The sequence below is a fragment of the Heterocephalus glaber genome, unplaced genomic scaffold (genome assembly GCF_053883595.1).
Source record: "Heterocephalus glaber isolate CG9 unplaced genomic scaffold, H.glaber_assembly_v1.0 deba00001773, whole genome shotgun sequence".
NCBI classification, from domain to species: domain Eukaryota; kingdom Metazoa; phylum Chordata; class Mammalia; order Rodentia; family Bathyergidae; genus Heterocephalus; species Heterocephalus glaber.
This window is the reverse complement of record NW_028258463.1, coordinates 189,473-215,924: the sequence shown is the minus strand read 5'-3', so window position 1 is coordinate 215,924 and position 26,452 is coordinate 189,473. Positions and strand designations below refer to the sequence as shown.

Below are 26,452 nucleotides of genomic sequence, written 5' to 3'. Positions count from 1 at the left end.
AACACAGACCTGGCTGAGCTGAGTCCTCTACTTTTTCCCTTCATGGCCTTGCTCCCCAGAGGGCTGCCTGCATTTTTCTACAAAGGGAGAATGGACTGGCAGTTTGAAAGTCTAGGCAACCTAGCATTGAAAATCCACCCAGCCTGCTTGGGAGACAGTATCAGGAAATGCACTGAGTGGAAGGAGAGAAAGCGTCAACAGCCAGGTCCTAGTAGATTAAGGGATTTCCTACAGTGTTTATCACTTCTTTCCACTGCTTAAAAACAAGTTCTGACATTGTCCCAATTCTGACCCTGGGTTTTGTTTGGATCTATGTTAAGTAATTTCATTAACAGCAGCCCAACCTACCAGAAATTAGCTAGGAAGGCAAAGTTTCTTTATTCTTTTGTTGTTTTTTTTTTAGTTTGTTTTGTTTTGAGACAGGGTCCCACTATGTAGCCCATGCTGCCCTCGAACATTCAGTGATCCTCCTGCCTCATCCTCCCAAGTGCTGGGATTACAGGCTTGCACCACCATGCCCAGCTGGAGGAAAAGTCTCTGTTCCAAACTAATTTGCTACTGTTTCAAAGACCACTGTCTGCCTAAAAACAAGAATGTCCCTTACCTGAGGGCATTCTCCTCATGTCCAGATGCTCCAACACAGCAAATAACAATGATGCTGCTGCCAACCTTCGACACCCATATTAGGTCACACGAATTCTGTGTGTGCTGGGCTCCCTGCTTTACCTGCTCTTCTTTAATCCTCACTCTGACCCTATGAAACAGGAGCATTATCAGCTCCAATTCAGAGATGACAAAATTAAGGGTCTGGGAGGCTTCACAGCTGCCAATAAAGTACAAGAGAGTACTGGGATTCAAACCTGGGTCTATTTGGTTCTAAAGACAGGGTTCTAGATTGGGGCATTAAAAGCATATCTACAGCCAGGGATCTAGCTCAGTGGTGCTGCTGCCTGCCTCTCAAGCCTAAGGTCCCGAGTTCGATCTCCGGTACCAAAAAAAAAAAAAATTGATCGGGGAAATAGGAGAGATAAAGTTGATGTCTCAAGACAACTTCTGGAAATTAGTTTGTCTTAAATAAATAAAAACATATCTACAGACCACCCGCAAATGACTAGCTAGGGGTCCCTGGCAAGCTAAGTACAGAGAAAGAACACAGGGAAAGATTTCAAAACCTTACTTGCAAGTTGGCATTAGCACCCCATCCAAGCATGTGATCCGAGGACTTGCCTTTCTGAGTAGGGGATAGACCAGTTCCGCTGTTGTCAGACTTGCACAGACTGGTCATGCTCACTGGTCCCTAAGTAAATGAAAGAACAAAACAAAACCAAAAAATCCCACAAGTTGTCCTTTAATTCAGATAGCCGGAGAAACACTGTTTTAAAGCACTCGGCAAAGCCAGGGACATAGAAGATGCTCAAATGAGGTCTCCAGCCACCCCTCAGCTCCCTCAGCTTCCAAAGCCTTCCCAGACCCCAGTGTGCATACCATAAACCACTTGTTAAAATGCAGATGACTCACAAAGTCCTTGGTGGAGCCTGTGACTCTCCATTTCTAGCCAGCGGTGTGAGTGCTGTTGCCCTGGGAACCTGACTTTGAGGAGCAAGGCTCTACCTGCACGCACACACTGGAGCCCTGGAGGCTGGTGCGAGGACAGAGCTGGCCAGAGTGCAGCGAAGAGACCCACCCAGCCCAGCTTCTCCATGCAGGGCCAGCTGCAGAAGGCTTTGGCATTGGGCTTGGCACACAGGCAGCCCTTGCAAAACACCTCTCCCCACTCCATGCCACGGCCAGGACACTCAGCACCCCAACCCCTTCCTATGACAGACACAGCAGCCCTTTCAGTCCCACAGGCTTCACAGAAGGCTAAGAAAAGCATCTGCAAATACTGAGAAGAACACTATCCACAACTATGCCCACAAGGAAGAGGCACGGTGAGAAAACTGTGCCCGCTTTTTCAGTTCTGCACATGCCAGATACAGCTGGGTCTCTGACCGTGATGCTCTGGGAGGATAACTACACACACACACTTAGGCAGCACTTTTTACTGCTTAATCGGCCGGGGATTTAGCTCAGTGATTTCACTGCCTGCTGCGCAAGCGCAAGGACCTGAGTTCCATCCCCGGTACCCACCCCCCCTGCAAAGAAAAGGGTACTCACCTATCCTTGTGAGAGCTAAGAAATCTACTTAAGAGCTCAAGCCTCAGAGGAAGGGAGGTGCTGTGGCCAAACCAGAAGGACAGAAGTCACCCTTCAGTGGTCATTCTTATGGTCAAGAAAGAGCCACAAGCAGCTCAATTCCAAACAGGAATGGCTCCCTTTTCCTCAGGTACCTGGTGTACTCCTGGAAATTCCTGAAAGTACAGGGCTTCCTCCTATGACTAACCTCAGTTTCTTCTAACTTCATTTGCAGTATGAGGACCAAATGACTTATTAAAGGGGCAATTCGCAAGAAAAGGCCAAGATCTCCCATTCATTCATTCATTCAGATCTACTCATTAAAAAACATAGACCATTGGGCCGGGGATTTAGCTCAGTGGTTCTGCTGGCTGCCTCGAAAGCGCAAGGTCCCAAGTTTGATCCCCAGTACAAAAAACAACAACAACAACATAGACAGAGCAACTACCTGAGCCAGGCGCTGTCAGGCAGCAGGCCTACCACGTGGGACCAGCAGCTGAGGTCCCTTTCCTCATGCTATTCTAAGATAAGAAGAAATAGGGCCAGGGATTTAGCTCAGTGGCACTGTGCCTGCCTCATAAGCGCAAGTTCGATCCCTGGCACACACAGAAAAAAGGAAGAAATAAATGATAGGAGAGTCACGATGCAATTAACCAAGTCAAAGGGCCCTGCCTGTTCCTGAGCTGGGAGAGAGTGGGTTTGTGAGCAGTGGGTCCCATAGCTGTATGGACTTGCAGCACGTCAGCTAGAGGAGGCACTGGGCATTTGGGGTTGATGGTGCCTAACAGGGATGAGGAGATACCTGGGGTTACTGATATGCAAGGCAAGCACAGTACAGCAGCTTTGTGTCCTGATTAAAGATGTCTGCACAAGGCACAAATCCAGGTCCAGGAAGCAGCAGACTGAAAAACCTCCACTGGATCCCCGGCAACTCCTAAGAAACCATGGAAGTCTTGCACCTTTGCAAAACCAAATCACACTGTCCTGCTCCCAAACCCCGCCACATGCACCACGCATCTCCACACGATGCCCACACCCCACCCCACCCATATCCTTCCTTCTCTCCAAGTTCTCATGCCCAGAAGGCCTGGTCCAGGCAGGGCTTCTCCACCTTAGGCACTACTGACATTTTGAGCTGGACAGCTCTCTATCATGGAGGGCTATCCTGTATATTAGAGGACATTTAATGGCACCACTGACCTCTACCCATAAAATGCCAGTGGTACTACCACCCTCACTTGTGACAACTCCAAATGACTCTAGACACTGTCGGTGTCTGCTGAGGGCCAAAACTGTCCTCGTGCGCGACCCACTGCCCTAGAGGTGTGATTCTCAAGCCAGTAGGCACTCATAAAACTCATGCATGCCTGGGCCCTGCCCCACACAGGCAGAATCAGATATTCTAATGTGCACCAGGGTGGAAAACCACTGAATGACCCTCTCGGGATATTTTAGACCTCTCAGCCTGATATAAGATTCTACCAGGAAACAGAAAAATCTGTCACTCCACATCCTCTAATGTTCTTCTAATGTGTTGGCTGGTTCTTCCATTAGACCAAATCTCTCCAGATGCAAGAACTACAGCTGCTTTTTCCCTCTCTCCACAAAGCTCCTCTTAAGAAAAAGCTCATCAAGAATGTCTGGAAACTGCCCTTGTTCCCCACCTTAAGGAGAAAGCATTGTATCTTCTCCATTCATATAAGGCGTTCTCGCTGGAAGTATGGAGTACATGTCTTTAATCTGTTGAGAAGGTTCTGTTCTACTTCTAGTCTCCTGATAGCTTTCGCCATGAATAGCTGTAGAATTTAGTCCAATAATTTTTCTCCAACGAGTGACAGGATCATATGGCTTTTTCCTTTCCTCTGTTAAAATGATGACTTTTGGGGGTGGATCTTCCAATGCTGAACCAACACTGCTATCCCTATAACAAAACCACTTTCTACATCCTGCCAGATCTGACTTTTAATAGTTTGTTTTGTTAAACAAATTTCTATCTATGTTCATACTTTTTTCTTCTATTATCTTTATCCAGTTTTAGGACTAGCACAATGTTGAGTTCCTAAAATGAGGGGAGAAGTGTTCCTTCTTTTTTCTGCTTTAATTGTTTGATGTAATTTATCAGTTAAAATGTATATAAGCCTGCTGTTGTCATATAGGTAGGTTTTCAAGCTATGAATATACTTTCTTTAATAGGTGCTATTCAAATTTTATATTTCCTCCAGAGTTAGTTTCATTAATTTGTCTTCCAAGGTACTTCTTAGAAGTTGTCAAATTTATTTCAAAACAGATTTTTGAAATATGCTTTCTATATCCTTTTAAATTCTGTATAATCTGTGGTAATGTCTCCTAGATCTTGATATTGTAATTTTAAAAAGGTATAATGGATATTGTGTAACAGGAAGAAAAGGTCTAAAGGAGCAGGGTAAGTGGGAGGGGTAGGGGAAAGGGAAAAGGGAAAAGAAAAAATATGAGAAAAGGAAAAAAAATGGAAACAAAGTCTTTGCAAATAGGGAAGGGTGGAGGAGGTGAAGGGAGGGCAGGGAAATGGGGAAAAAAATAAGAACCAAGAGACTCATGTAATGGTACAAGATCCCAATGATGAATGTAACTGTATTTTATACCTAAAATGTACCAATAAACTTAATGGGAAAAAAAAAAAGAATATCTGGAAAATTCCTAAGTGCCCTCCACCTCAACTTGAGATGAAAAAGCTGCTTTAAACAGCACCAACTGGACCTGGGAAGTGTAGCTTGTGTAGCATGCATGAGGCCCTAAGTTTGATCCCCAGCACATGCCTGCATGCATGTGTGCATCCACACACACAGGATCAAGTCACCCAAATTCAGCATGTGATAGGAAGTATTATGAAAGGAGGAGAGGACAGAAGAGATGAGGGCTGGAGGAGAACCCAGCTACCTGGTTTGGGGCCCTGTGTCTGAGCCCTGAATGAGCCAGATCATGGTCTCCCTCAGGTAAGAGAGCTTCCAGTCCCTGCCTGTGGAGCCCTGTCCCTCTAACCAGAGTGGAGGGCATGAGGCTGGGTTCATCACCAGTGAAATCCACTCTCCCAGACTAGATGCTCCTTCCCTGGGCTCACAGTGACTTTCGAACAAGTGAATGCGGGCCTAGATCAGCTCCTCTCTGGGCCCTGCTTGCAAAAACTGAGATTTTTTTCTATACCTTCTTCAAGGAGGCCAGGAACACATGGGGACCTGACAGAGAGGCCAGGCCAGTGTTCACAGATGTGGTCACATCTGCCTCCCTGCCTACCACCTCTTTGGACAAGGCTAAAAAAGGAACACAAGCCCTGCGTGGTGGCACATGCCTATTATCTCAGCACTCTGGGAGGCTGTGGTAGGAGGATCACAAGTTCAAGCCCAGCCTGGGCAAATTAGCAACCTAGTGAGGCCCTGTCTCAAAATAAAAAATAAAAAAGGGCTGGGGAGGTATGGCTCAGTGCAAAGATCCTGGGTTCAGTCCCCAGTGCCCCCTCTGCCAAAATACAAGAAGTATGGCAGCAAGAGAGGGTACCTGGATGCAGGCCCTGATCTCTCCTAAGAAGTGGCAGCGCATTTGTCATTCGCTCTTCCCCTAACAGATACACAGAGACACCTCATACACGATCTAGGTGGTTAGAGAAAGGACAGACCATGTTTCCTGACTCCTATGCTTTCGGTGGGGAGGTAGGGGCAAATGCAGAGAGGAAGATCCAGGGACCAAGCTCCCCCAAAAGACAGCAAAGACTATCCAAGTGTCCACCTTGTAGTGCCTTCTCGGGAAAATTCACCGGCCAATCCATAGGAACTGGCAAATTGCCAATGTGGCCACCTTCCGTTTAATGAATGAGGTAGTGTTCACACTGAGATGTTACTTGTTTGATATTCAGTGCCAAAAGATGAGCAATCCTTAAAGATCTTCCCCAGGCAGCCCTGACTAGCTTGCTGAAATCAGTGCAGGGCAGTGAGGCCTTCCACTCTGAGGTGGCCAGAGTGTCAGTGATCTTTCTTGCCTCCGCCCAAATACACACACTGTCTCTCAGCCTGTTGCCTAGAGACTGAACACAGGCCTGGCGCTCACCCTTCTTTTCATTCTCCAGAAGCAGGGGCTCCGGAAACTGAGGCCTCCAGGAAATATGCCTGGGGCCAGGGTGAAGAGGGAAGCAGGCAGGACATTGCCTCCCAGGCAGGCCAGCCCGATCCCCAAGACCCTCCCTCTCCTCCCTAGGTTTGAAAGGCCCTAGCAGGCTGGAACTGAAGGGCTCCCACAGGGAACAAGGCCCCCTTTGAAAGCTTGTGTTTACCCCAGCTGCCTGTGGCCAGGGGTTGCCATGGTCACGGTCTACCTTTGCCAGCAAGCCTAGGCAGACCCAGCCAGAGCTCAACACCCAGACACCCCACCTCAAACCCCTTCTAGGGGGCCCTACTGCCCCCCAAAACACCCCGTCCTTGGCCCCCACTGCTGCTGGAAACGCTGAGTCCCCCCAGGGTGAAAATATAACTCTGGAGGGAATGAAAGATAATTAAGGCTCCTCCTGAAAAAGGCAACCTCCCTCCAGGCCCCTGAGAGAAAGACTGGGCAGCCCGAGTAGGAGTAGCTTTGCTGAGAAAAGGATGAGGGCCAGGTCCACGCCCCATCCCCAGGAATTGCCCTGCCTCCGGGGCCAGTCGCTGGCCCCGGCCCGGTGCTAATGGGAATGACTTATTTATGTAATTTATTATCGCTCTGTCCTGAGCCCAGCAGGATTGGAGGGAGGGAAGGGAGGGGCTCCCTCCAGGCCTCAGCCTGAACCTGGCAGCCCACAGGAAACCGCAGGGACCTCGCAGCCCGAAGACAAAGGCAGCGAAGCCCGGGCCTGGCAGCGTGAGCTTGTGGGGCTCCTGAGTACAACAGCACCCCTGGAGCAGAGGCGCTCCCCTCCCCCATGGGCCTCAGCTCCTGGAGAAGGCCGAGGGGAGCCAGCCAAGGCTCTGAATAATTCAGCTCTCAAACAGCTCTGTGGTCACAATGGCTTCTTCATTTATTTTTAAAATCTGAGCTCTGCAGTTTCAGGACAAGAAGCACTCATATCCCAAACCTGAGACCAACTTGTAGCACCAGGGTCCAGGATTCTGGGAAATCATCCTTGAGGTGCAAGTATCCCAAGACCCCAGCTAAGCGGCAGGAAAGTAGACAGAGGGAAGAGTGGGGAGGAGGGGTCCTGTCTCCCGCTGCTCTGGGACAGGAAGACCTGAGCTGCTGCCAGGTCCAACAGGTGAAACTGACCACCAGTCTCCCCCCTTCCTCCTGATTCCCCTTCCGGCTCCCTATCCTTTCTCTTCCTGCACCCCACCCCACTGGTTATGTGACAGACCTTGCTGCACCTGACCACAGGTCCCTGGATTGGCCTGGCCTTGATTTCTGTCCCTAATAGTAGTTAATACTCTCCTGCAACCTTTACACTACCCATAGGAGGTAGGTAAGAAAACAGACTCAGGGAGGTTAGGAAATCTGCCCAGGTCACGCAGCTAGCAAGTGGAGAATAAGGATTCAAATGCACCTGTCTGTCAGGCATGGTGGCATGCACCTGTGATCCCAGCACTCAGGCAGGAGGACTGCCATGAGTTCGAGGCTAGCCTGGGGTACACAGTGAGTTCAAAACCAGCCTGAACTACGTAGCCAGACCCTGCTTCAAAAAACCAAACCAAATCAAACAAACAACAAAAGCAAATGGAGCTGTCTGATTCCAGACTCCCTGTCTTCACCGCTAGCTATGTGGACGTGTGCTGCACATACAGTCTTCAGGGAGCAGAACTGGGCCCCAGAGAGGCAACTTGCTCACAGGCACACAGCCAGCTGGGGCGCTGAGCGGACAAGGACTGAAGTGCTAAATCTGGCCTAACATCCCTTCCACATCACACAGTTTCGCTGCAGAAGTATCAGTATTTATGCAGGTGAGAGAGACCCATTTAAATTCTTTTTTACAATGTTCTGGTCTAACAGCCTCTAAACCTGGCTGAACCCTCCTCCCAGCCCCATTCCACCACCTTCCAACAAACAGCTCCCCTGACTCCACCACAGCTTTTCAGTCCTCTCCTACAGCAATATCATCTTTCTGATGCCCTTTAAGGGCAGTGCAATCCCCAGATTCCTACCAAGCGACTCACATCACCATACCAGTTCACACTGCTCAGCCTCTTACAGCGCTCAGAGCTCTTACAAATGTTATCCAACCACTCCGAAAACCCTTGGGCCAGGTAAGCACAGACTCATTTCTGAGGTTTCTGTCTAGCTTATCCCATCTGTGAGGACTGCCTCCACCCCCCTTCACAGCAGAAGGCCCCCATGCCTCTGTGGTACTATATGACCACATCCTAGTCACAGGTGATTGGACCAGTAGTAGACAGATGACCCAAATGAGCCAATCAGGTTCTCTCCTCAGCAAGTCAAATCAAGGCTCAGACACCATCTGCTCTCTCGTGGTTACCAGAAAGAGGAGGATGGGTATATCTGGAAGCCAAGGGACCACGCATCTGACCCATGGCCACAAAAGTGGCAGCATCTTGCAGGTGCCCCAAGCAGAGGTGCAGAGAGCAGCTGGCCTGGCTCCACGCACTTGGGAAACCAGCTGTGTTTCCTGGCCCTGAGTCTTCAGTTTTCCTGTGGCTTCAAATACCCCAGGCCGGTTTCTGTTCCTCACACTCAGTAGTCTGAACTGCGATGGGCTGGTCTTACTACCTTCTTTGTACAAACGAGGGAAGAGACTCCAGTGGTGAAGAGAGTAAATGATCATCCCATAACTAGCATGTTACTACAGAGGGATTAAAAGTCCTGCCCAAACAAGGTGGGGTGGAGCACCCCTGTATTTCTAGCGCTCTGGGAGGCTGAAGCAGGAGGATCACAAGTTCAACCCCAGCCTGGGCAACTTAGCAACTTACCAAGACCCTGTTTCCAAATTTTAAAAAGCGCAGGGGGCGGGGGGAGCGGGGATTTAGCTCAGTGACACCACGCCTGCCTCACAAGCAAAAGGTCCTGAGTTCAATCCCTGGTACCACAAAAACAAAAAAAGGGGGGCCGGGGATTTAGCTCAGTGGTTCCAGCGCCTGCCTCGAAAGTGCAAGGTCCCGAGTTTGATCTCCGGTACCAAAGCCAAAACAAAACAAAAGCTGGGGATGTAGCTCAGTGTGAGGCCATGGGTTCAATTCCCAGTACCAAAGCCCTCTCTCCTTCAGTGGCCCCTCAGGCCTCCTTCCTGGGGCTAAAGAAGCAGCAGATGTTGCTTTTTTTTTTTTTTTTTCTTTTGGTACTGGGGATCGAACTCAGGTCCTTGCACTTGCACAGCAGGCGGCGAAACCACTGAGCTAAATCCCGGGCCCTAGATGTTGCTTTTTTGCCTGTGTCAAATCATAGTGACAAAGTAAGCAACTCAGCCAGAGAAGCCCAGTGGGCCACAGCCAACAATAAGACACCAGATCCCCTCCTCCTTCACTCGCCTACCTTTCCCAGCACCCAGTGCCGCGAGGCCCACGTCACATGACAGGCATCGGCCCCTGGTTCGGAGAGTCCAGATGCTCCCCCCACCGCTCTTCCTGCCCTGCAGTCACCTCAAAGGCCACAGGTTCCAGACGCCACGCCGCAGACGGAGGAGGCTGCCTCAGCCGCATCACACCCCATGAGCCAGAAACAAACCTGGACAGTGCCGACCCCTGGGAACTCAGGGCTCCATGTTCCACAGCAGACTCCAGCCTCTCCTGGCTGACGTCCCCAAATGCCCCAACGGGGGCCCTTGGGCACAGTGTTCCGGTCTGCAGGACGCTGCATTCAGCTGTCTAACAGTGGTCTGCTTAACCAGCATTTCCACAGCACCGGTGCCACAAGCTATAAAGGGCACAGTCAAGGGCACAGTGGTAAAACACAAACTCGGCACATGGAGGCACCGGCCTGTAATTCCAGCACTCAGGAGGCCGAGGCAGGAGGATCACTGCAAGTTCAAGTTTTAGGCCACCCTAGGCTACATAGTGAGTTCAAGGCCAGATTCAACTACATAGCCAGATCCTATCTCAAATAATAGCCACCCTGAGGAAGGTCCCCATTTGGTGACCCACAGGCCCCACTTGGGACTAAAAGAAACAGTTCTACAGGTGCAAAAGCAGAGCTCACACACAGTCCCTGGCTAACCAAAGCCCCCAGCCAAACTGAGCCACCAGGGGCCAAAGACAGCACATCCCTGGGACACCGTGAGGGTGGCAGCCAAGAGTGAGTTCACAGCAGACTGTCATGCCCTGCGCTCCACCGGCAACCCTCCTGCCAGCCTCGTGACTGGCCACAGACAAGTGCTTCCCTTGCCCTGGCCCAGAACAGAGCGGGGAAGGCACCAAGGACGAGGCGTCATCAAGAGAGCAGGAGGTGGGAAACAGGAGCAGCAAAAGGCACAGTTCGTCTGCCCCTGCCTCTTCCACAGCAGAAGTAATGTTCTCTGGGAATCATTTCCCTGTCTAGTTTTAACTGGGAAAGGCCTCAACTTCTGAGCTGCTCTTCCCCACCCCACAGAGCTGAGGATAGACCAGAGAAATCATCGCTCTGTCAGTTGTCTGGCTATAGTCTCCTTTCTTCATGCCAAAAGTTAGTTGAGGAGAGGAAAACTTAGGCAGGCCGGGTGGCTGTGTACAGTTATACAGGCTGTTCACGGCACAAAGTGCCCATCCAGAGCTCACTCTCTGCTTACCAGGCTCTGGACCTTGAAGGAAGGGCACCTTCTTCCAATTCACCCAAAGGTGTCCATCTGCCAGGGCTTCCCTATACAGACCGAAGAAGCCCAGTAATGAGTGTAGGAATTTACTATGTTAGACTTTCCACTTTTTTTTTTTTTGGTACCGGGGATCGAACTCAGGTCCTTCCGCTTGCGAGGCAGGCGGTGGAACCATTCAGCTAAATCCCTGGCCCACAGACTTTCCACTTTTGTGTGTTTGAAATGTATCTCAGTAAAAGGCAAAGACAAACAAATCCCATCCCATAAGAGGGTGTGTTACTTGGGCAAGTTACTTTACCCTCAGCCTCTGTTCTCATGTCCAAAAAGACATTAATGCCTGGCTCAGAGGGTTGGCATAAGGACTGAATTAGATTAAATTGCATAAGTAAAATGTTTGACACAGAGTTAAGTCCTTTTGCAAAGCTATTAACAGTAGCTGCTGCTGCTGGTTGGGGACAGGAAGAAAACTGAGGCAAACGGGGACAAAGGGACACTGTCAAGAAAAACAAACGTTAGCTGGGCATGGTGGCCCATGCCTGTAATCCTAGCACTCTAGGGAGGCTGAGGCAGGAGGATGGCAAGTTTGGGTCCAGCCTGAGCCACTCAGTGACTTAGCGTGACCCTGTCTCAAAACAAAACATAAAAGACTGGGGATGTAGCTCAGTGCAAAGATCTGGGTTCAATTCCCTGTATCACAAAAAAAAGAAGAGGGGGGGAGGGGGGGAGGAGGAGGAGGAGGGGGAGAAAGCAGTTTGAAAAACATGACAAGAAGCCAGTCTGAAAATACAGCTACTCTGTTAATATTTCCATATTGGGCTTGGGGAGCTGAGCTGGGCTAAGGGTTCTCAGGCACCCTGTCCTCTCTGGCAGGCTGTACATGTCCCTGGGGTCACTGATTCCCAGGAGGGTCCCTAAGGCTGGCTTGGGAAAGGATGTCCCCCCAGCCTCCCAGCCAACCAGAGAAGGGCTGGCTCACAACTGAAGGCTCGAAGCTGGGGTCCTACAAGGGAACTAAATGTCCCCAAATACATCCCAGGGGATTGCTCATTGTACAGAGATGACCCTGCCACCTCCACAGACAAGTCAAAAATGACTTTTTTAATTGTCTAGTTTTAGGGAATGAATTTTTATGTTAATGTCTTCAAAATGATTGTTGCAGTGTGTGAATTTCACTAGTACTCTACTTTGAGTTTCACACCCCATATTTATTTCCCTTTAAGACCTAAGGTCCCAGAACCTCACCGGGATGAAGAAGGCTGAAGGTGGCAGTGACAGGAAGCTGGGCGTCCTTCCCAAAGCCCCTGGAGGGACCCCACCCCTGGCACGAGCCACCCAGGCTCTGGTGCCTGCCCTAAGAGGCTGACACAGAGGGCATCTAGCTTCAGGCCAATGCCGTCTCACTCACTCCGCTTTCTTATTGCTTTTCCAGGATAAAAGCTGATAGGATGATTCATTCTTTTATTAAATGAGAAAAGGGGAAGTCACCCAAGTTCCCCATCCTCTCTACGCTCAACAAGGCCACTCCGTGGCTCACCTCCGACAAGCTCTTCACAGAAATGCCACTAAAAATTCACCCTTCACCTTTCCTTTCCTGCCATAAGAATTTACTACCCTTGGCAGTTTGCTAAGTTCCTCCGACAGCTGCTACAGCTGTGGCTCAGTTGTAGTTTAAAGATAGGTCGTCAAATAAAAATGTGACAGGAGGGAAAGAGGACACGTGGCTCTTAAGCCCACAGGCGAGCAATCCTTCTCAGCAGAGAGTAAAAATCCACCCAGAAAATCTTCTTCCCCGTCCCTGTCCAATCTCTCAGCTCTGTCCCAAACTTAGAAACAGCTGTTTCCCTGTAACTCCAAAAACAACTCTCATAGGCCCTGTCTCCTCATTCTTTCCAACACTGTGATCTGTACACTTAATCTGCCCTCGGCTCAGTTTATCCCTCCCTCACTTGTCTAATGAGAAGAGTAACAGTCAGTGAAGAACCACAAGGCTAGAATGCTACGGAACGCTCTGGTAAACGTGAATGCAGACCCAGTCGGCCCGCTTTTTGAGGTCAGGCCCCATCTCCTCAACTAACTAGCAGTGTGACCTTGGGCAAGTTAAAGTAACCTTTCTATGCCTCAGTCTCCACCCATGTAAAGTGATAATACTATCTCTTATAGAGTTGATTAAATACCTTAATATTCTTAGGTGCTTAGAAAGCTTACTGGTATGCAATAAATGTGAGCTATTATTATTAGACAGTTACAGCAATACTGTGAAGTAGGAATTATTATTTCCAGCTCCATTTAACAGATCATCCATTTGCTGTTATGGGGCAAAATAATAGATTAACCTCTAGAACAGCACACATTAAAAAATTAAGGGACCTGCTCAGAATGACACTGTGCACACACGGCAGAGCTGAAGCCTGAGCTCTGATTGTGGACTCTGACTTGTACACTGACAAATTTCACCTTTTAACATGTTCCCTCCTTCAGGAAGCAGGAAATTTGAGAAGCCTTATGCATCCGCATCAAAAAAAAAAATGACTTCACCTATGTAACCCTTAGAGAGAAGCAGTATCTCAGGGGAGTGATGAGACTCTGCTAAACAAAATTAATTTCCATTCTTTTTCATATTCCAAGAAAACACACCAAAGCATCCTTAGGGAGAGGATGCCACCCATCAAAGATGTCAAGGACTGCTCAAGTCCAGGGCTCCAGGCCAGGGATCCTAGCAGCTTCGACATGTCTCAGACTAAAGCATCGCCCTTGGGAGGCTTGTAGGCTGTCAGCGATTTTGCAAAAGGTCAGTACATATCACTTGGGAACACAGTTATGTAGGCATGGCCTAAGATGTGTGAACTTCTGCCAAGCCCATATATTTTTCTAAAACATCTGCACTGTCTTCACCCTTGATACATAGCAGGCAAGCTCCAGGAATATTTCCATTACACTCAAAAGCTTGCTTTGCCACCATTACTCATTGAAAAGGGTGTTTCCATCTTGAGAAGAACTCCTCAACCAAAACCTCCAGAAATACCCCAAACTTTCAAAACCTCCAAATGCTAGTAAATGATATATGTGGAAACAAATTATTTGGTAAACGTAAGTCCTCATGCCCAAAGCCAAGCCCATTTCTTGCAGCTCTATTTTGATCATTCATTAGAAAACTCTGCGCAAACACTTTCATAAGTCTTTTCATACATTCCAAGACTAAGATGACATCACTTTATGGCCATCCTCTCAAGAACTAGGAATCAAAAAGAGGTTAGCATTGTGGCACTGGGTCTACTACAAAGTAAATGTGTGATTGCATGACATTAAATAATAATAGCAGCAGTTAACATTTATTGAAACTTGCAATATAATAAGTATTGTGCTTAGAGCCTAATAAAAACTTGGCTTTCATTAGCAACCATTAGTAACATTATTCTCCCATTGTATGGATCGGGAAACTAACAGCCAGAGAGAGTGAGTAACTTGTCCACAAAACTCAGTATCCATTGGCAGATGCAGGATTTCAACACAGGCAGTCCAATCTGGTGTTCTTAACCACCTACCATCCTTCTTTTCAAGGTGCTTACTGACCCAGGACCACAAATTCCTGTAGGAGCAGACTGAGTAATCTTTAAAATCCTTTGCAGCTTTAAAATGCACAGAGTCTCTCTTTAAGAAATAAAATGAATTGTGACCCCAAGATATCAAATGCCATGATGCTCTAGTTCTGCTAACACAGAATGAAACATCTGTGCCAGGGGAGGAAACCCATTGATTTTCTAGGGTAATGATGCCCTGTGAAGCAACCAGACTGGCCTCAAACCAGCTCAGGAGAAATGACAGCCTGAAGTTCTTAGAGGATGCACCACCATGCAAGCAAAAGTTCACAACCACCCATTTTTAAACTTTAATTTGACTGTTTGGTTTTTTTTTTTAAGGAAAGTCAAATGCAAAACAAAAAGTACAGCTACACAGCAGGGACTGGTTTTAAGAGTGCCAGCACAACATGCCTTTGAGTTTGTGGCATGCTCAGTTTGCTTTCCTCTCGGGTCTATTCATGGAAAATCCACCTCACCCAGGAAGTCTATGTTAAGCCTTCCCTATGACCACCTAGCTGTGGCTCAGTTAGCCCTATAATTGCATGGGGTTTTGTCCTGTGCACATCTGATCTCTTTGCATACCACCCCAACCCCAATTACCCAGCCCAGCCTCCACACACACTCAGTTGCTGCCTTTCCCAACTCCATCTCAGATACACCTTCTTCCTCTCTTCCCTGCTCAGTGCAAGAGTTCCCTGTCCACCCACCCTGCCACTTGCCAGTGGCGAAACTGTCTCCCAGCTCACCCCTCCCCAGGGTCTCACCAGCTCTGTCTCAGATCCTGGTACATCCTGAAACCAAAACTAATCTCAGACCTGAACACAGTGAAATCATTTCCTGTGCCTGTTCACGCCACATGACCACAGAGCATCTTTGCCTCAACGGAGCTCCACATCCAGCTTTGGAAAACAACGAAGCTTGTGCAGGCACCCTCCTAGGACTGAGTGTTTTCTTAATGCACAGGAAATCATGGGGTTAGAGGAAGAAGCAAGAGTTCTTGCCATTTGTGGTTTCTGCTACTTCTCTCTAATTTGCACAAGTCAGTTTAAATTCATCCTAAGAGCTATAGTCCACCACCTGATGTTTAAAACTCAGGGCCCAGCATGCATTCATATATGATGCTTTTTGGTTTTTTCAGTACTGAGATTGACCCCAGAGTCTCATGCATGCCAGGCAAGTGCTCTACCAAGTGTTACATCCCAAGCCCTTTTTAATTTTTGAGACAGGGTCCCTCAATAGGCTGGATTCAAACTTGTGATCCTCCTGCCTCAGCCTGAGTTGCTGGAACTGCAGTTCTGCCCCACCATCACAATTATATTTGACGCATCTGTCTTTTTTTTTTTTTTTTTTTTTTGGTACCGGGGATCAAACTTGGGACCTTTTGCTTTCAAGGCAGAACTACTGAGCTACATCCCTGGCCCTTGATGCATTTTTAATCAGAGTCCCTTCTGAGAGCAAGCTTGTTCTCTTGAGACCTCTGTAGCCATTTTTTTTATTTGTTTGTTTGGTTTTTTCGGACACAGGGTCTCACTATGTAGTTCCAGATAGCCTTGAACTTGTAAGTAGCCCAGGCTGGCCTTGAATTTGCAGCAATCCTCCTGTCTCAGCCTGCCAAGTGCTGGGATTACAGGCACGCACCACCACACCTGGCCTTCTGTAACCGTCTTGTTGAATGCAGTTGAGATTGTTATACTTCATATTTCCCTAAATTTTGAAGCTCTTTACTTTTGTGCTTGGAATAGTAAGAAATTTTTTTAAAGCTATTATAAATAAACATGTCAACTTTTGGTGATCTTTCAAAGAAACAGAAATTTTGAGAAGAGTCCTCAGCTACCCTTTATTAATCTCACCCTTGCCCCTCAGCACATCTGTGGGCCTTTCTTACTACTTAGGTGTGTTAAGAAATGATTCTACTGTTGGCTTAAGCAACACAGGAGAGGAAGGGTTAAGCATTGACCCAGCAAGTAGATGGTCAAAGAGAAATACGTGGATTATCTACTGTTTACTCATTCATTCAGTAAACTTTACCAAGGGCCTCGTATGTCCACCCAAGGCTCTTCTAGGTGCAGGCCCAGCAGGACGGACATGATGAGCCACCAGCTCCATGCGGGAATGCCACTCTCAGAAATGCCTCTTGATGCTTTCTACAGCCAAAGCCCAGACACATGCTCGGCCACCCCCCAGTGTCCCGTCTCTCTTCTCCCAAAGCTTGCACCCTACGCTGTCAGGCCATGGGTCACTCCAGTGAACACCCCTGCTGCTAGGATTCACACAGGGTGAGAGCCCCGGCTGTTGAACAGACAGGCTCATGCCTGGGCTTGCTAGTTAACAGATGGCCAGTGCAGAGTTCCCGCGTATTCCTCAATCACTTCAACGGGAAAAGGAGAAGCCAGGCCAGATTTGAGCAACCTCCCAGCTCAAACATTCCAGCCCCTTTTATCGTCCTATCACTGAACTGACATGGACCTCTAGGGGCCTCTACTTCAGCTTCCTGTCTCCAGGCAAAACCTCTTAAACCACAGACACATGAAACTTGTTCCCATTCCCAAAGACCTTCAGGCAGAGGCCCTTCCCCTCCGCTCCTCTGAGTCACTTTCTTACATCACACATCCTATCTGGAGCACCCTCCTCATATCTTACTGGAGTCCTTCCTCCGCAGTTTAAATTCGTTTGCCTCTGGTTCTGTTTCTAGGTGCAGGGAGACGAGAGTGAATCACTGTGTTCTGAAAAGCGATCCTTAGGAGACTTCTGCTGCTTCTTTGGGATGTTCACTGCAGATGTGACAGGAGGTGACAGTGGGGCTCAGCTATTAAAAGCCACAAAGGCATCAAGAAAGCTGACCACACTGCTCAGTTCCTGCCTCACCCTGGCAAGAGAATTACAGGATCCAGAAAACCTGACCCTCTTCTGATGCCACATGCCAGCTCCTCAGCTCTCCCCAGAGTTCACAAGGGCAGAGAGTAGGGTGCTTCTGTGGCCACATCAAGAGCCCAGGAGACAGCAGTCACTTAACCTTCAGTCAGACCAAGCGCCCCGTCCTCCAGGAAGCCCTCCTGGTCCAGCTCCTTTGCCGGGCACAGTACCCCTTCCACAGTGCTTCATCTTGGTTTGTTTGGGTTTTTTTTCAGCATTAGAGACGGAGCCCAGGGCCTCATGCATGGGAGGCAAGTAAGTGCTTTACCACTGAGCTGCCATCCTAGCTCCAGTACTTCATCTTGTTCCAGCACCTGCCATGGTGAGTAGAATGCTAGGCTAATATGTTTGATTTGCTGCTGGGCTGTAGACATCTTGAGATAAGAGCCATGCCTTGGTGACCTTTGTGGCCCACAGTAGGCCTCAGCAAAGTGTGTGGCCCTCAGCTAGTGGTTCTCAGTAGACTATGAAATGAGCTAGCAAGGCCTGTGCCAGCAAGGTCCCACCTTGTATTTGTGGCTCTTCTAGCTCACCAGAGGCCAGCCAGGGCCCCTGACTTCCAATCCTGGCTCTGACACTTTCTAGCTACATGATCTTGTGCAAGTTACTTAAGCTTTGGTGTCTCTGATATCTCTGTTCCTTCATCTGAGAAACGGAGATAACATCTCACAGGGGCTTGTGAGGATTAAACAAGCTGACCCACGCAAAGCACTAGGCACAAGGTCTGACCCAGAGCAAGTGCTCTGACCCCTCAGTGAGGGTTGGAATGATAGCTCCCAAGTCTGTTCCTCCATAGGCTTCCACCCCTGGCTCCATATTGAGCCTGCCCTACCCCTTGCTGGGCACCCTGTCCATCTGCACCAATGTTAGCAGCACCATTAAAAAGCCATTCAACCCCTCCACACAGCAAGCTCTCCAAGAAAAGGGAGAAGAATCCTTTCCACAACAGGGCCCCCAGTGCTAAGTCATGCCACCACTTACTATGCTGAGCTGTCACGCCCAGCATTTCAGCACCCCCACAGTTCCACTAGTCAAGAGCCTCGGCCCACCCATGCCCACCTGTCGAAAGCCAGCCTCTGCCTCTACAGCTTTGACTGAAGATTTTTCTTAATAACAAACCTCAGAATGTCTGCATCCACGTACAGAAATAATAACAATTGCTCCTATCAAAGGATCACTTATTCTGTCTGGCACTCATGTTAGATCCTAAACATAAGGCACTGAGGCACTGATACAGTCTTGGAGTAAGACGGTGCACTGGGATTCCACCTGGGGATGCCTAACTCCAGATCCTATGCTTTAAACGACCAAACCATGGGCTGGGATGCAGCTCAGTGGTACAGCACATGGTTACCATGTGGGCCCTGGGTTTGATGCCCAGCACCACCAAAAACAAACAAAAGGGGCCAGGGATTTAGCTAGCTCAGTGGTGCCACCGCCTGCCTCACAAGTGCAAGGTCCTGAGTTCGATCCCCAGTACAAAAAAAAAAAAAAATCCACTAAGAACAGATGAATGAATAAAGAAAATATGCTATGTATACACAATGGTGTACTACTGAGCCATAAAGAAGGATAAATTTGAGTCATCTATGGGAAAATGAATATACTTTGAGACCACAATGCTTAGTAAAACCAGACACAAAAGCTTAAATATCACATGGTTTCTCTCTTATGAGAATCCCAAAGTATAATTTTTTTAAGCAGATAAAAGACAGATAAGAGCAAACAGGGAGATAGATCTTTTGCAAATGGGAAAGAAATCTAGAGATGAAGGGAGCGGGGGGAAGAGAAGGGAAAAGGAAGTAAAAAGAACTAAGATATAATATGTTTATGTACCAACTCCCCAAGATGAATGTACTCATTATGTATTGCAAACATGCACTAATAAAAATTTTCAAATTAAAAATATTTAAGAAAAATCCACTATGGGGTAAGGCATGGTGGTCCATGCTTGTAATGCCAGCCCTCAGGAGGCTGAGGCAGAAAGGACTTTGAGTTCAAGAGAGTTTCAAGTTCAAGACACACATGAGCTACACAGCAAGACCTCGCCCTCCCCCCCCCAAAAAAACCAAAACCAAAAAGGACAAAAAATAAAGCTCCTTGAGGACTCTTGGTGCTGCCATAACAGAAATACAGTGGTCACATGAGAAGGGGAGTCCTGCTGACAAACGTTATTATTGTGTATGACCTGTTTTACAGATTAGATCTTTAGCTGCCTTGTTAGGAGAACGTTCCACTGCTCTGGCCCATGAAAGGTATTCCTGGGAGGCTCTGTCAGTGGAGGGTGGAGTGGAGAAGCAGAGTGAGCCAATGGGAAGTTCACAAGCAGCACAGAAGGCAGCCAAGTTCTGACCACGGGGGAAGCTGAATCCTCAGTCCCTTCCTTGGGACCCCTGCATGCCACCAACACATCTTCCAAGTCCCAAATCAGGGACTGCCGGACCGTAGGCCTTAGGGTCTCCAGGGTCCTTTACACTCTTACTTCCCAGAAGTGTACAAAGTGATCCCTATCCGACGTCCAGCTTCCTGTGCCCAGGGCTCTAGAAAACTTCCAGCTCTGTTGCTTTGTGCCAGAGCAGAGTAACCGCAGGGACAAACAGGTGTGAGTGGTGCCATATGCCAAACAATGCGTTCATCAGTTACAGTGAAAAATCCCAAAAGCTACTGCTGTCTGGACAGAATCCGGGCCTAAGGAGGGCTTCTCAACACCAAGCCAAGGAAGTCACACGTGGCAGGCCCTCTCAAAGTCTCCTCCAGATCCCGGGCAAGTGTGGATGCCACAAATACCTGCACAGCAGCCCAGGACCAGCAAGCTGGGGGTAAGAAGGGAGGGCAGCCAGGCCTCCTAGGAGCTGCACCACCAATAGGGACAGCAGCCACTCTGGCCTCCACTTGCCTTCTAGAGTCCTGAGGGACTGGAGAAACCTACAACATTCAGATCCTATTCTAGGACAATTCCACCCTTAGGCCTTTCCCAAAAGGAGTCTTTCAGCAAAATAAAAGATAAATAATAGGAAGTAGGGAGATAGAGCTGTCTCAAAAGGGAAGGGACTCAAGGAATGGAGGAGAGGGGAGAAAGGGGAGGGACAGAAGATGAAAAAAGGAACTGGGATGTGTTACGTACATGTCCAACTGTACACTAGGGATGTAAACATTATGCACTATACACATGTACTAATACAATAAAATAAAAATTTTAAAGGAGACTTTCACAATTAATACTCTGCACTAAGGCATTTCAAGCCCATTTCCCAAAGACAAGTAGGGACCCCTAAGGGCCCTGGCTCCTATACCCAGCTAAAATTGAAGAATTGCCCACCCTGCCCTAATCCCTGTATTTTCCTCTAACTCAATAGCCCTATGGCTCCAGCCAGTACCCAGAGCCTCCCTGCAAACTCAGACCCTGTTCCCATCCTCTAGCTAGCTGTAAGGAGCTGGGATCGGGGCCACTTCATCTGTCCTCATCCTCTAGCTAGCTATAAGGAGCTGGGAGTAGGGCCAGAGCTTCCAGGTCCCCATGGCCACAAGCGCAAAGTGGCCTAGGAAGGCCATGAGCAAAGACCTCACGAGTGGTCTGCCTGGAATTGGTCACTGACCAGCCACACAGGAGGCAGCTGTCCCGAGTGTAGACTAGACCACCAGCTCCGGCATAAGGGTCTTAAATGGAACCCTAGTTCCAAGCAGCTGCATTAGCCCTCGACATGGAGTACAAATGTGTGTCTCTGTGCTTGTGCATGTTTGGGGCTAGTAGAGCGGAACTCTCACCAGAGTCTCCAAAGAGCTTAGGACCCCAACCCCAACCCCACCTCTGTGGCCATGGAGGCCTGGAGGCCATTCCTGGGCCAGCCTGGCTGGTCTCTTTGATGGTCTCCTGCTCTTCCAGTGACAGAAAGATGACAGGAAGTGGGCAAGGGATTTTGAACCCAACACTGCTGCACATACCCTCCAGCCTCCTGGTGACCCAAACCTCCCAGCGGCACCTCTCCACCCCAGAGAAGCCACCCTCCTCCCAAATGGAAGTCTCCACTTCACGCCAAGTCCAGCAGGCCCAAACCCGGTGGTGGGAAGAGCTTCTCCCTAAGAGAAGCCCCAGGCTCCCTCACTCCCTCAGGCAGCCCTGCTAACCACCAGGCTGGAAAGAGAAGGGATGAGAGGCCCAAAACAACTGCCTGAGACTTTTCTCCTGGGACAGGCAGCTCAGGGTGCTGCAAGATCACCAAGAGAAGCCTGGTGTCTGTGGCGCACACCTATGGGGAGGTTGAGGCAGGAAGACTGGGGAGTTAGAGGTCAACCTGGGCTACATCGTGAGTTGAAAGCCAGCCTGAACTACATAGTGAGACCCTGTCTCAGAAAAGCATCAAATAAATAAGTTAAATAAATAAAGAAAAGATCGCTAGAGAAAGGCTTATTCTCAAAGTTCCAAGATCCTGCTTTCTAAGGAGTAGGGTGCGCAAGACATGTAGTCTTCTTCTATTCAGAATCATCTCTAGGGGATCTTATTTCTAAACTCCCAGGCTTCAAGTTTTATTCTCCGTATTGTGGTGGCACATGCCTGTAATCCCAGTACTCTGGGAGGCTGAGGCAGGAGGATCGCTCAGCTTGAGCAAATTAGACTTAGCAAGACCCCATCTCAAATTTTAAAAAAAGGGGGGGGGCAGGGATTTAGCTCAGTGGTTTTGCCGCCTGCCTTGGAAGCACAAGGACCTGAGTTCAATCCCCGGTACCAGAAAAAAAAAAAAAAAAGTGAAAAAGGACTAAGGATGCAGATCAGTGTAAAGCCCCCGGGTTCACTCCCCAGAACTGAAAAATGATGAGGGGAATGGAATCTAAAACCTCTCTCTCCTTAAAACAAATTCCTTCCCAGAAATTTAAATTCAGTATAAATTCCTTAGAACTAAAACTTTTTTTAAGGAGAAAAGAAATGGACAAGCTAGTGCTGGGTGTAAGACAACAAAGCACAGGAGAACACGGGAAGGACCGAAGGAACTAGAGGGGGACATCAACGCCCTGGAGCTTGGCGCCCCGGGCACTTGGGGGAGGGGCCAGGGGCGGGGACAGCGCGTCCTGAACTTTCCCTGCCCCGGCGCCTGGAGATGCAGCTCCCAGGGGACGGGGTGGGACCGGGAAAGCCTGCGCCGACCCGACCAAGGCGCGAGGAGGGAGCGCGCCTCCCCTCCCCCTAAAAGGAGACGTGCTCCCGACCCGAACCCTGCCCGCTGTCGCCGCCCAGCCAGTGCCCCCAGAGCCGGGCAAACCCGGGAGGGGCGCCCACACAAAGGGGGGCGGCGGGAGAGGGGCTCGGGCGGCGCCGGCTCAGGAGGCCTCGCGTCCCTCGCCGCGACGCGACCGGCGACCACCCCTCCAGCGCGCGCCCCGCGCCCAGCCCAGGGCCCCTGCCCCCCACCGGGGCCTGGGAGGAGAGGGGGGCGGGGAGCAGGGCGGGCCTGGCCCCCCGCCACCGGCGCTGGGTCCCTGGGAGCCACAGCGACAGCGCCGGGAATCAAACTCGCGACGGCCCGGCCTCCCGGCGGCGCCCGAGCAGCGAGTCCAGGGAAGGTGGGGCCGGGGCTGGAGGGCGCTTGGCCCCGGGCCGCGGGAGCGGGGAAGGGTCTTACCGAGCAGCCGTCACGCGTGTCCGTCCGCTGCCCGCGGCCGTGGGGCGGGGGGCCGGGGAAGGGCAGCGATCCCGCGGTGGCAGCGGCGGGCCCGACGCGGCGGGTGCGGGAGGCGGAGAATGCGAGGCGCGGCCGGCGGCCTAGCGGCGGGCGGCGGGAATGCAGCTGTCCCTGCTCAGCGGCCAGAGGGGACACAAGTGGGGGGGGGGGGCTGCAGGGGGTAGGGGCAGGCTGCGGCGCCCCCAAACCCTCCCGGATGCCCGATCCCTCTCCAGAGAGCGGGGCGGCAGGAATAGGGGTCCGGAAACCAATGTAATCGCGGGGGATGGGGCACGGGGACACCGGGTGAAGATGAGGGCAATGCTGACCCCGCCACCCCAGCACCAGCTGCAGTGACTCCCCGGCTTGCGGGCAGGAAGGCTGAGTGGGGACCCCCGGTCTCCACAGCACAGCACAGCACAGCGGGGTGCTGAGCGTCCTGCCCTCCCCGCACGGGGCGCAGGGAGGGAAGATGGTGGGGCGGGGAGGCCCAAACCGAGGAGTCTTGCCGGGCAAGGAGCCTCTGAACAGAGACTGCAGATAGATACCGGCAACCCCGGGGTGAGGGTGCAGAACTCGCAGGCACAGCTGGGAATCGGGACAGCGATGTGGGAGCGGGGTGGCTCCCCTGGAGTTGGGACTCGGCTAGGAAACAAGATCGCAAACTGAGGTCAAAGCTTTTACTCACTCACATCATCGGGTAACCTGCCATCTCCCCGAATTTCCCCTTCCCTCCTCTAAGCATCTCCGAGTCACTTCAGGGCCTTCTGAACCTAAGGAGGTTTTCCACTGAAGAACTTGTTTAATAAATGAGAAATGGACTTTGGCTGTTCTTTTTCCACGTGGTTTGGTTTCAGGCTCCAATTTGGGGGTAGGAGGTGCCCAACAAGCACCAGCTTTAAAAAGAGGCGTTACCCAGAGGATCTGAGGCCAGATCAATTCCATCTCTTCCCCCAACCAGCTTGTAAAGAATCTGAACTATGTTCCTCCTGGAAAAGCCTGCCTCAGAGGCCCACTTGTCAATTGGGAACAGTCCCCTCTACCTCTTCTGAAGGGTTTCCATCTGCTAACTTCCTAGAAGGATTCACAGACTCAGCCACAGAATCATCTGACGGTAAAAACCACAAACCAAAGCACCCCCAGCCACCAATGTGTTTCCATCATTTGAATGTCAAGGGTAAAATATCTTCAGCAGGTTGGGAACCTGGGCAGGGGGGACGGACCTCAGAGGCCCAACACTAGGTGACTGAAGAGCTGAACTCCAAGATCTCTTCTTCTGCTCTCCTCTGCCCATGTTCCTTCAGTCTATGATGTATTAGATTTCTGGAGGCCTTCAAAACCCCAGGCAATGTTGGGTAGGCCCTGGGTTAAAGATCTTAATCTAGAGGTACTGACCTATGCCTCTATGCTTTGGGCTCCTGGCTCTCTGCCAAATTGTAACTGAGCTCAGGATTTATCCTCCTGGCCAGCAGTCTGAATGGTGTTATCAAGTATGTTACCTTATCCTTACCCACAGTGCAGTTCATCTGCCATTTTTCTGCTTACTGGCAAGATCCTCTGTAGTTTATCCCCATCACTTTGGCACTTCAGGACCAGGAAAATGGATCTGCAAACTTGTAGATTTCCCTGTTTGCACTCATCTCTGGATTGCTCATAAAGTGTTTAAATGTTATCGTTGTAGTCATTCATAAAACCAGTCACTGTAGTGGATGCTCTTGCTGGAAGTACACTTTTCTTATGCATGGCTAACAATGCTCCTCCCTTGGGATCTGTCCCAGAGGCTTTTTCCCAGACCCTTTCCCTGCCTCTCACCCCCCTTGGGTCACCTTGCCTACTCACAGTGCTACCTCTGAGTCCCAAGGGTCCCAAGACAGACTCCCTCCTGCTCTCCAGCCTCTCACACCAGCAGCCCACACAGTGTCTCTGCCTGTGAATCCCCTGGACACTTCAAACCCAAGAAGGCTAAAACCACATCCTGAGCCATCCCCTCCTTAAGTCTCTTCCTCCAAAGGCCACTTCTGGCTCGAGGACTGGAAACCTGGGTCCCTCACCCCATCCCACCACTGCCAATTCCCAGGCACCATCTGGTCATCAGGTCCTGCTCAGTCTTCCTCCTCCCTCTTCTTCCCTCTTTCCCCAGCTTCTGCCTGGTTCAGGGCCCTGTATCTCTGCTCTCCTCAGAGGGTGAGATGTTGTTCCCTTTGCTTTTCGGCCAAATCTCCTACCCACTTCAGCAAACTATTATTAGTTCTTTCTCTCTCCCTCTCTCTGCTTCAAACCTCCCAACACTTCAGGAAGACCCCTTCTAAAATAACTTCACCCCAGCCTGTCAGGAGTGGTGGCACACGGCTGTAATCCCAGCACTCTGGGAGGCTGAAGCAGGAGAATCCCAGTTTGAGCCCATCTTAGGCAACTTAGTGAAAGCAAGACTCTGTCTCAATAAATAAACAAATAAATAGATAAATAAATAGGACTGAGGATGTAGCTCACAGTGACTGCCCTGGTCTGAACACCTAGTATCACTAAAGGAATATGTAAATACCTTGTTCCAACCCTGCCCCACCTTCAGGCATCCTTATTTCTGCCTTCCCCATTCATCAGTAGACTTCCTCCAAGATGCAGCTATATGTACACACTCTCCTTGCTTCCTGCATTTGGCCTTCTTCCTCATCATCTCAGGGGCAGCTCTCAGTGGGAGGCACTGCAGGCTCCCAGTTGTTTTATCCTGAGGGCCTCCTCCTGCTTACCCCACTCTTTGGCCCTGCCACAGCCCCAGATGCTGTTAATGCCTTCTGTGGTACCCAGGGCCTTGTGCCTGCTCGGCAAGCATGCAAGCTACACCCCCACCCGGTTGATGCCTGGTCTTCCTAGTTTTCCATCCCCTTCCACACATATTTCACTCTGCCTCCCTAGGACTTATTCAGGACTTGGTCCTCTTACTTCCAACACCCCTCTTCTGTGGACACACAGAGGTAATAGTGTGGCATGGGTACCAACCCCTCGCAGCTTTATTTGCATGCTCTATGACCTTAGGCTAGTTATTTAACTTTCTCTGTGCCTCAGTTTCCTTAACTATATTTAACACTAGTGCCTACCTCAAAGGATTGCAGCAGGAATGAAACACATCTCTGTACATAAAGTGTACAAAACAGCACCTAGCACGTTACCTAGTTCAGTAATTGCCAGTCATGTTATTGTTATTATTATTTGATTTTTTTGAGACAGGTTCTCATTATGTATTCCAGGTTAGCCTTGAACTCACTATATAGCCCAGGCTGGCCTCAAACTCACAGTGATCCTCCTGCCTCAGCCTCCCCAATGCTGTTATGCACCACCATGCCCAGCTTATATTATTAATAATTATATTACTACATTTGCTCCTAGGCATAGGATGTTAGAGACCTCTC

The 26,452-nt window shown here is 49.8% G+C and overlaps 1 protein-coding gene across 8 annotated transcripts in view; it reads right to left on the bottom strand.

The window, feature by feature from the left end:
• Cuedc1 (CUE domain containing 1) overlaps nt 1–23,839 on the bottom strand; it is an 80,021-nt gene extending 56,182 nt beyond the window's left edge. For 2 of the 8 annotated variants that reach the window (XR_015447811.1, XM_021240026.2), the window contains exon 1: nt 23,007–23,157. The gene's annotated coding sequence lies outside the window, so the exon portion shown is untranslated. The other 6 variants (XM_087202496.1, XM_021240032.2, XM_087202499.1 and 3 more) reach the window with 6 other exon arrangements.
• Between the last annotated feature and the right edge of the window lie 2,613 nt (nt 23,840–26,452).